Here is a 7,222-nt window from a genome sequence, read left to right as displayed (position 1 = left end):
CCTTCCTTCCTTCCTTCCTTCCTTCCTTCCTTCCTTCCTTCCTTCCTCCCTTCATCCCTCCCTCCTTTCTTTCCTTCCTCCCTCCTTCCCTTTTTCTTTCTTTCTCTTTCTTTCTTTCTTTCTTTCTTTCTTAATAAACACTGTTTTTTTTTATGTTTATTTGTTTATTTTTAGAGAGAGGTACAGCATGAGCAGAGGAGGGGCAGAGAAAGAGAGAGACAAAGAATCCCAAGCAGGCTCCCCACCATCAACACAGAGCCCAACATAGGGCCCAAACCCAAAACTGCGAGATCATGACCTGAGCCAAAATTAAGAGCTGGATGCCTAAATGACTGAGCCATCCAGCTGCCCCAAGATACTTCTGATTATTTTTTCTTTTTAAAATTAAAAAAAAAAAGTTTATATTTATTTTTGAAGGAGAGACAGAGTGTGAGCAGGTGAGGGGCAGAGAGAGAGGGAGACACAGAATCTGAAGCAGGCTCCAGGTTCCAAGCTGTCAGCACAGAGCCCGACATGGGGGCTTGAACCCACGAACCATGAAATCATGACCTGAGCCGAAGTCCTACACCCAAAGGACTGAGCCACCCAGGTGCCCCAGGCATTTCTGATTTAAGAGGTACCTCTTTATAAACACATTAGTAAACACATTTTAAAAAAACAAAACTGGAATTTCAATTCATAATCCTGTTAAGATGTTCAGATGGTCCTCTAAAACAGTGCTTCTCAAACTGCCTGTGGTTAAGGGCCAATTTTTCCCCCTTTATATCAATCCATTGCGGATCCATTGTTTTATAAACTATAATAAAACAAACTGCTAAGTGTTTTCCCTCAATTTCTGTACACATCCCACCATGTACCAAGCAGCAGTTTGTGAACCTAAAATGGTTTACAGATTATACTTTGAGTAAAAGTGCTCTACAAAAATAAACCCTAATTTTCAACTGGCCTTTCTAGAAAATGCTCCAAATCCTAGGTATTACAGCTAAGATAGGCCCTAAAAATAATTTATGAATGAGAGATTTAAGATTTAGAAAGGTTAAGTAATTTGTACAAGGCTACAAAGCAAGTTAGTGTTGGAACCGAGACTAGAAGTTGAGGGCACTATGTAAAAACATGAACCTCTGAGCAGGATTCAAATTCTAGTTCTGTAACTTAATGGCTGTGTGATAGATACTAAATTTTCAAAGACTGTATTTTATTAGGTGTTAAAATAGGTGTTAGAGAATTAAAATAAATTATATTTAAAAACAAATAACAGCAGCTAACATTTATTGAGCATATACTATGTGTCAAGCACTGTGCTCGGTAATTTACACATATTATCTCATGTAATACATGTAAAATATGTTGTACAATGCATGGAATAAAGTGTAATGAAAATAACTAAGATATTATTATTCTAGTTTTTAGTTCTGGAGTCCCAGTCCAGGATTCTTAATACTCTAAGTTACTGTAAGTTCAGTTTATTTCTTAAGATTTAAGTAAATATCAAAAACTTCAAAGGAAGGTCTTCTATCTTTGATTACTAAAGCTTCAAAGGGATAAAAATGAAGGATAGATGCCAAGATAACTAGTAGTTATTATTTACGTAGGGTGCAATTTGGGATAGCTCTTTTAATTTCTGAGGGTTTCAGCTTTTTCTAAGGTATGCACAGTTATAGAAAGGAAGAGGCTTCCCTTTTTAAACAAATGACTGAAACATTCATCCTCTTTTTAGAAGAGATAAAAATAGCATTATTAATAGCAGCTACTATTTATATTACCTTGTGCCATGCCATGTGCTAAGCACCTTATATACCTTTTCTCTTCGTAATTATCCCCATTTTGAAGATGAAAATGAGACTTAGGAAGTAGATCTACTCTTCAGCTAAGACTGTACAACCAGCAAGTGGTGTAAGTAGGAATCAAATCCAGGTTCATGTGACTCCAAAATCTGTGCCCCTAGCTATTCAACTCCACTGCTTCCTATGAAGCCAGAACAGAAAAGTTTCTGGTGCTCTGCCGCCTGGCTCAGTCTGCCCTGGGAATGAGATTCAATTGTCTAGATCTTCTTCAGAAGAGTGAGAAAAGCTGCCTGAGTCCTTCAGGGGAAAGGTGCCATGATGCTGCTCATAGTAAGCAGGCTGATTAATTTCACAACCAAGGAGACATCTGATACCACTGCCAAGCGGCCAAAATTCCCGCCCTGGAAAGTTGTCAACTTCAAGGCACAAACAGTCCAGTAAACAGAGAGTGCAGATCAGGTAGAGGGGTACTCTGAAGGTGACTGGTTCATGTTCCAAGATGGGAAGGGAAAAAAAGGAATGATTACAAGGAGGGGAAATTCAACTCCCTATTGAAGAAAGAACACTTGGGATCCTTCTAGGACTAAGCCACCTGCTTCTAAAACCAAATCTGAGACCTACTTCTGGCTAGTCAGTGCTGAATAAGAACAATTACAACAAGAATTATTAAACTATTTCTGGAGAAGCTCATGAACCACTTCAACACAAAGCAAAGTGAAACCCTTTAGAGATGTCTTGGTGGTACTCTGCTCACACTCCGTTCAACAGCAGTAAGCAGGGAGCTCAACTCCATATATAATGATATTAAAACAGAGAAGTCTCAGTTTGGCCCAATAGCAATTTGAGAGTCTACAGATGTCCCCCAAGTCTCTTGTCTTTTCAGATGATGAGGTGACCTGTCCAAAAGGGAATGAATCCTGACACTGTTTTCTCTTTTTACGTGAGAGCTTGCCATCCTCTCTGATAATCTATGTCAAAGGTCTCAACAGTGGCATCAAGGGCTGCCCTTAGACAAAAGGAAACACTTTCTTATTAGCCTACAGGGGAGCCGTCACCAACCTCTCAGGAGGTTGGTGTTCTCCAGCCTGCAGTAGCCTTTTCTCATTTGGCCAGCATTGGGCTGGCACATTCCTGAGCCAAAATGCACACATAAGCTGCTTTCCCTGGTAGCGAAGCTCTTCACTCCTGAGTGACTCTTGTCAGGGGCGGTTGGGCATTCTCAATTGGATTACGCTGACAAGGAAAAAGGCCTGTGGTATATTATTTCAACACCATTTGGCTTCAGAAATGCCTGTCTCGACCCTTTTGCCCTCAGAGCCTACTTCTCCCTTCTTACTTTCTAGAGGGTCACCAGCCTGCTCCCATCCTTGCTCTTCATCCTGCAAATATTGGCTCATGTTTCTGGAGACAGAATATCGTCACTCACAAGGTGGATCATGTATAACAGACTAATAAATCAGAGCATGATATAAACAGAAGTTCATTTACCCCTCTTGATACTTCTATATCCAGAGGCACAGAACAAAATTATCTGAGCATAAAAAGCTTTTCAGTTTTTGGCTTTTCTGTTTATGCCTGCACATTCCACTTTAGGAAAAAGTGTTAGGTCCTCATATTCTACTTTTCTGACTATGCTATACCCAGGAATATTTCTTGTAAAAGACAAAGCAAGATTGGGAACGATCTACAAATGGAATTTTTGAGATACTGTAATCTCAGGAGGAAGGAGCTGTGCTCTTTGTGGTCACTAGGGGGGACATCAAGTGTAGTGGTCCAAAGCATAAACAAAACTAAACTTTGGTAAAGCCAGAAGCCTCTGGAGTATCTGCCATACCTGCCATCCCTTTATTTCCAGACCTCAAATGGTCAGGTGGGGATTTAGATTTGACTTCAGGAACTGACTTGAAGGAAGACTACCAAAGGACAGCTCTCAGAGAAATGTACTACCTTCCAGACTTAAAGGTCAAACCCAGACAAGGCTTTGCAAACTGCTCTCTACAAGAGGAGAAATAAAATAAAGAAATGTGAGTCTTGGCCTATCACTAACTATGTGACCTTGGGTAAAACACTTCACTTCTTTGGGCCACAGTTTTCTCATCCACAGAGTTTTCTTAGGGAAGATGGTGGTGGCAGTAGTTTAACTGAATTCCTTAAGGCTCCTTTAGATCCCTAAAACTTAACAAAAAGCAAAGTACAGTTTGGGAGTAAGTGCACATGAATGCAGACTGTCTGTTAAGAAGGTAGCCCGGGGGAAAGCAATTCATTTGTCTAAGATCTTGACAGTAGATCCTCTTTTTTCCTTTTCTTAAACAAATGCTTAGTTTCTCAAGGCACCTTTAGATTTGGGATGGGAGAGTGGGGAGATTGTCTTTGATATTCTAACTCTTTATGAGACAAAATATGATGATGGCTTAATCACTATCACATCCAGGTATAAGGTGGGTCGATGGGCCAGCTAGAAGATAATGGTACCAACCATTCACACTAAGAAAGGCAAATTATTTCTAATACTTGATCCTTTAAAAATTCTTTGGGAAGTATTCATTTTTAGGCTGATTCTAGCCCTTAATGGCCAATCCAACCTGAATAGCCAATTTAGCTTGATGCTAGAAGCTGCCGCCTACCACCCTTTCAAGAATAATACTACTCCACTGTCCAGGACAACAACCTTAATTTGACTCAGACATCAGTAACAGCTACACAGATTATTAAGCTTAATTGTTATACATAGATTATTTTATCCTCCCAATAACCCTGAGAAACAGTATTACTGTTCTTATTTTACAGATAAAGAAACCAAGGCTCTAAATGGTTAAGTGACTTGCCCAAGATCACACAAAAAATGAAAGAGGCAGAATTTAGAGCCAGGTCTGTTCTGGTTTCCAAAGTCCATGCTCTTAAACACTTACTGTATTCTTAAATGTTATACCATGCTATTGCTACAGGTTTACTACTAGATGTATTAACTGCATGAGTCGGATGGCAAATAAAAATTTAAAATTCAAATATCCTGGAATTGAAGTTTCTTCCCTAACTTTCCTCCTCCCTAACTGATGACTAAACACTGTTAGTTATTGATTTTAGTACCGCCACAAGAATTAAGTATCAGGTTTGCCCAGGTTCCCTCCTAATCCAAGAGGAAGAGTGAGGCCCCTTTAACAAGGCCGGGCAGGGCTAAATGAGGCCCACAGGGACTGGCCTCAAACGTATTGCAGAGGCCCAAGGACAGACTGATCCATCTGTCTTACTGAGAGCAAAGTTTGATGTGTATCAACTCTATAAACACTAGTTTTCACCCTTCTAGAGGAAATTGGCACATATTGAAAGGAAAGCAATTAGATTGTAACATAACAGGCAAGCCAGAGCTGCTCTGGTCCTTTACTCTGCCTTGCCATTTTCTGCATACATTGTTCAAGACCAAGCCCAAACTTAAGCAGGCAATTTGAAAGCCCAGGAGAAATTAAAAAACTTGTGTTACTATACTTTAAAACAGAACAATTCACCCCAACTTTATGCAGTCATTACACTTGAAGCAACTTGTTCAATCCTAATTCCTCTCGTATTCTAGTAAAAAGTTCCAGTGTTCGATAGCAAGAAGAGAAGACAATTACAGGTTTATTATCAATTACTATCCTGTCAGGCCATTAAGAGGAGACCCTAGAGGGGCCCTAAAGAGGCAGTAAAAGGAAATGAAAAAGAACTAAATTCTGAATTAACATTAGCAAAGTCTACAGATATGTAAAAGACTAAAGGGTCAAGAGCCAAAACTTCTGGAGAAGATTCAGAGAATCCCCAAAGAGTATCAATTATAGGCCTGGGAACAATCTTCCCTGCCCCTTACGTGTACAGAATCCTATTTTTCAAAATTTATGTTTATTTATTTATTTTTTTAATTTTTACTTTTTTTGAGAGAGAGAGAGAGAGAGACAGGGCATGAGCAGGGGAGGGGCAGAGAGAGCGAGACACAGAATCCGAAGCAGGCTCCAGGCTCTGAGCTGTCAGCACAGAGCCCAACGTGGAGCTTGAACCCATGAACCGCAAGATCATGACCTGAGCTGAGGTCGGATGCTCACCAACTGAGCTACCCAGGTGCCCTTATTTAAAAAAAAAATTTTTTAAGTTTATTTATTTAATTTGAGAGAGACAGAGGGAATGAGAGCAGGGGAAGGACAGAAAGAGAGGGAGAGATAGAGAGAATCCCAAGCAGGCTCTGCAGGGTCAGCACAGAGCCCCACTTGGGGCTCAAACTCTTGAAACTGGGAGATCATGACCTGAGCAGAAATCAAGAGTCAGACACTTAACAACTGACTAAGCCACCTAGGCGCCCCCAGAATCCTATTTATTCACTTTTTTCTAACAGCTGAAAATGGTTTCTACAGCAGCAGATCATAAATTCTTAGGACATTAAGACTAAGGAATCTTATTCTGCCTCAGCCACTCTTTGCACTATTGGGTTCATCAAGAATTTGATGATAAGGTACATTTCCCATATTACAGATGGGGAAAACAAAGGCATCAAAAATGTAACCCATTTTTGATGTAACAAAAATGTAACCCTGGCCCCCATAAGGGCCAGGACAAGTGTTCTAACCGCTTGCCATTGCTGTCTCTAAAGACATGTCTGTGAGCTGGAGAATGAACAAGAACATTTTTGGAAACAGCAGTACTCTGAGAAGTCATGTTATTTGCTCTGAAAGGTGCCCAGGGAAACTTTTAGACAGCTGAATCTGGAGGAGCAATCCTAAAAGTGTTGGGAAACAACCATATTGAGAATACATGCAACAGAACCCGAGTTCAGCCAACACCTGTTTCCCCAACAATATCTGTCTATCTGTCTCTTATTTTATCCCAACTGCACACAATACAAAAGCTGCATTATTCTGGTAAAGTTGCATACCAGCCCAGAGCACACAGTTAATGTTTTTTACAGCCCACATGCCTTCTTGTGATGGATGGCCATTTTATAATGAAATACTTTATGCTCAATCAACTAACTTACAAATAATAAGTGTTCCATTACATGCCATTAAAAATAAACCCAAAATCAGGAAGACTCCAAAAGAAATAAGAACAAGAGGACAAGGGTGATTCCTGGAAAGAGAGGAGGGACCCAAGTGTGAATCCTCTGTAACTCTTTCAGGACTAAAGAGGTACAGTCCTAAGGAGAATTTGGTCTAAAAAAGGCATTGATTTCAACAAATGATGTTAGAACAACTGGACATCTATATAACAACAACAACAAAAAAGAACCTCCAATGAAACGTCACACAGTGTAGAAAAATTAACTCAAACAGATCACAGATGTAAACAAAAAGCATAAACCTGTATATTTTTTAGAAGAAAACATAGGAAAGTCTCTGTGGCCTGGGATTAGGCAAAGAGTACTTAGATATGACACCAAAAACACAATGCATGAAAGAAAAAAATGGATACACCAG

Source organism: Herpailurus yagouaroundi, unplaced genomic scaffold (genome assembly GCF_014898765.1).
Source record: "Herpailurus yagouaroundi ecotype Mexico unplaced genomic scaffold, PumYag 61248, whole genome shotgun sequence".
In the NCBI taxonomy this organism is placed as follows: Eukaryota; Metazoa; Chordata; class Mammalia; order Carnivora; family Felidae; genus Herpailurus; species Herpailurus yagouaroundi.
Note: the sequence above shows the minus strand (reverse complement) of the source record.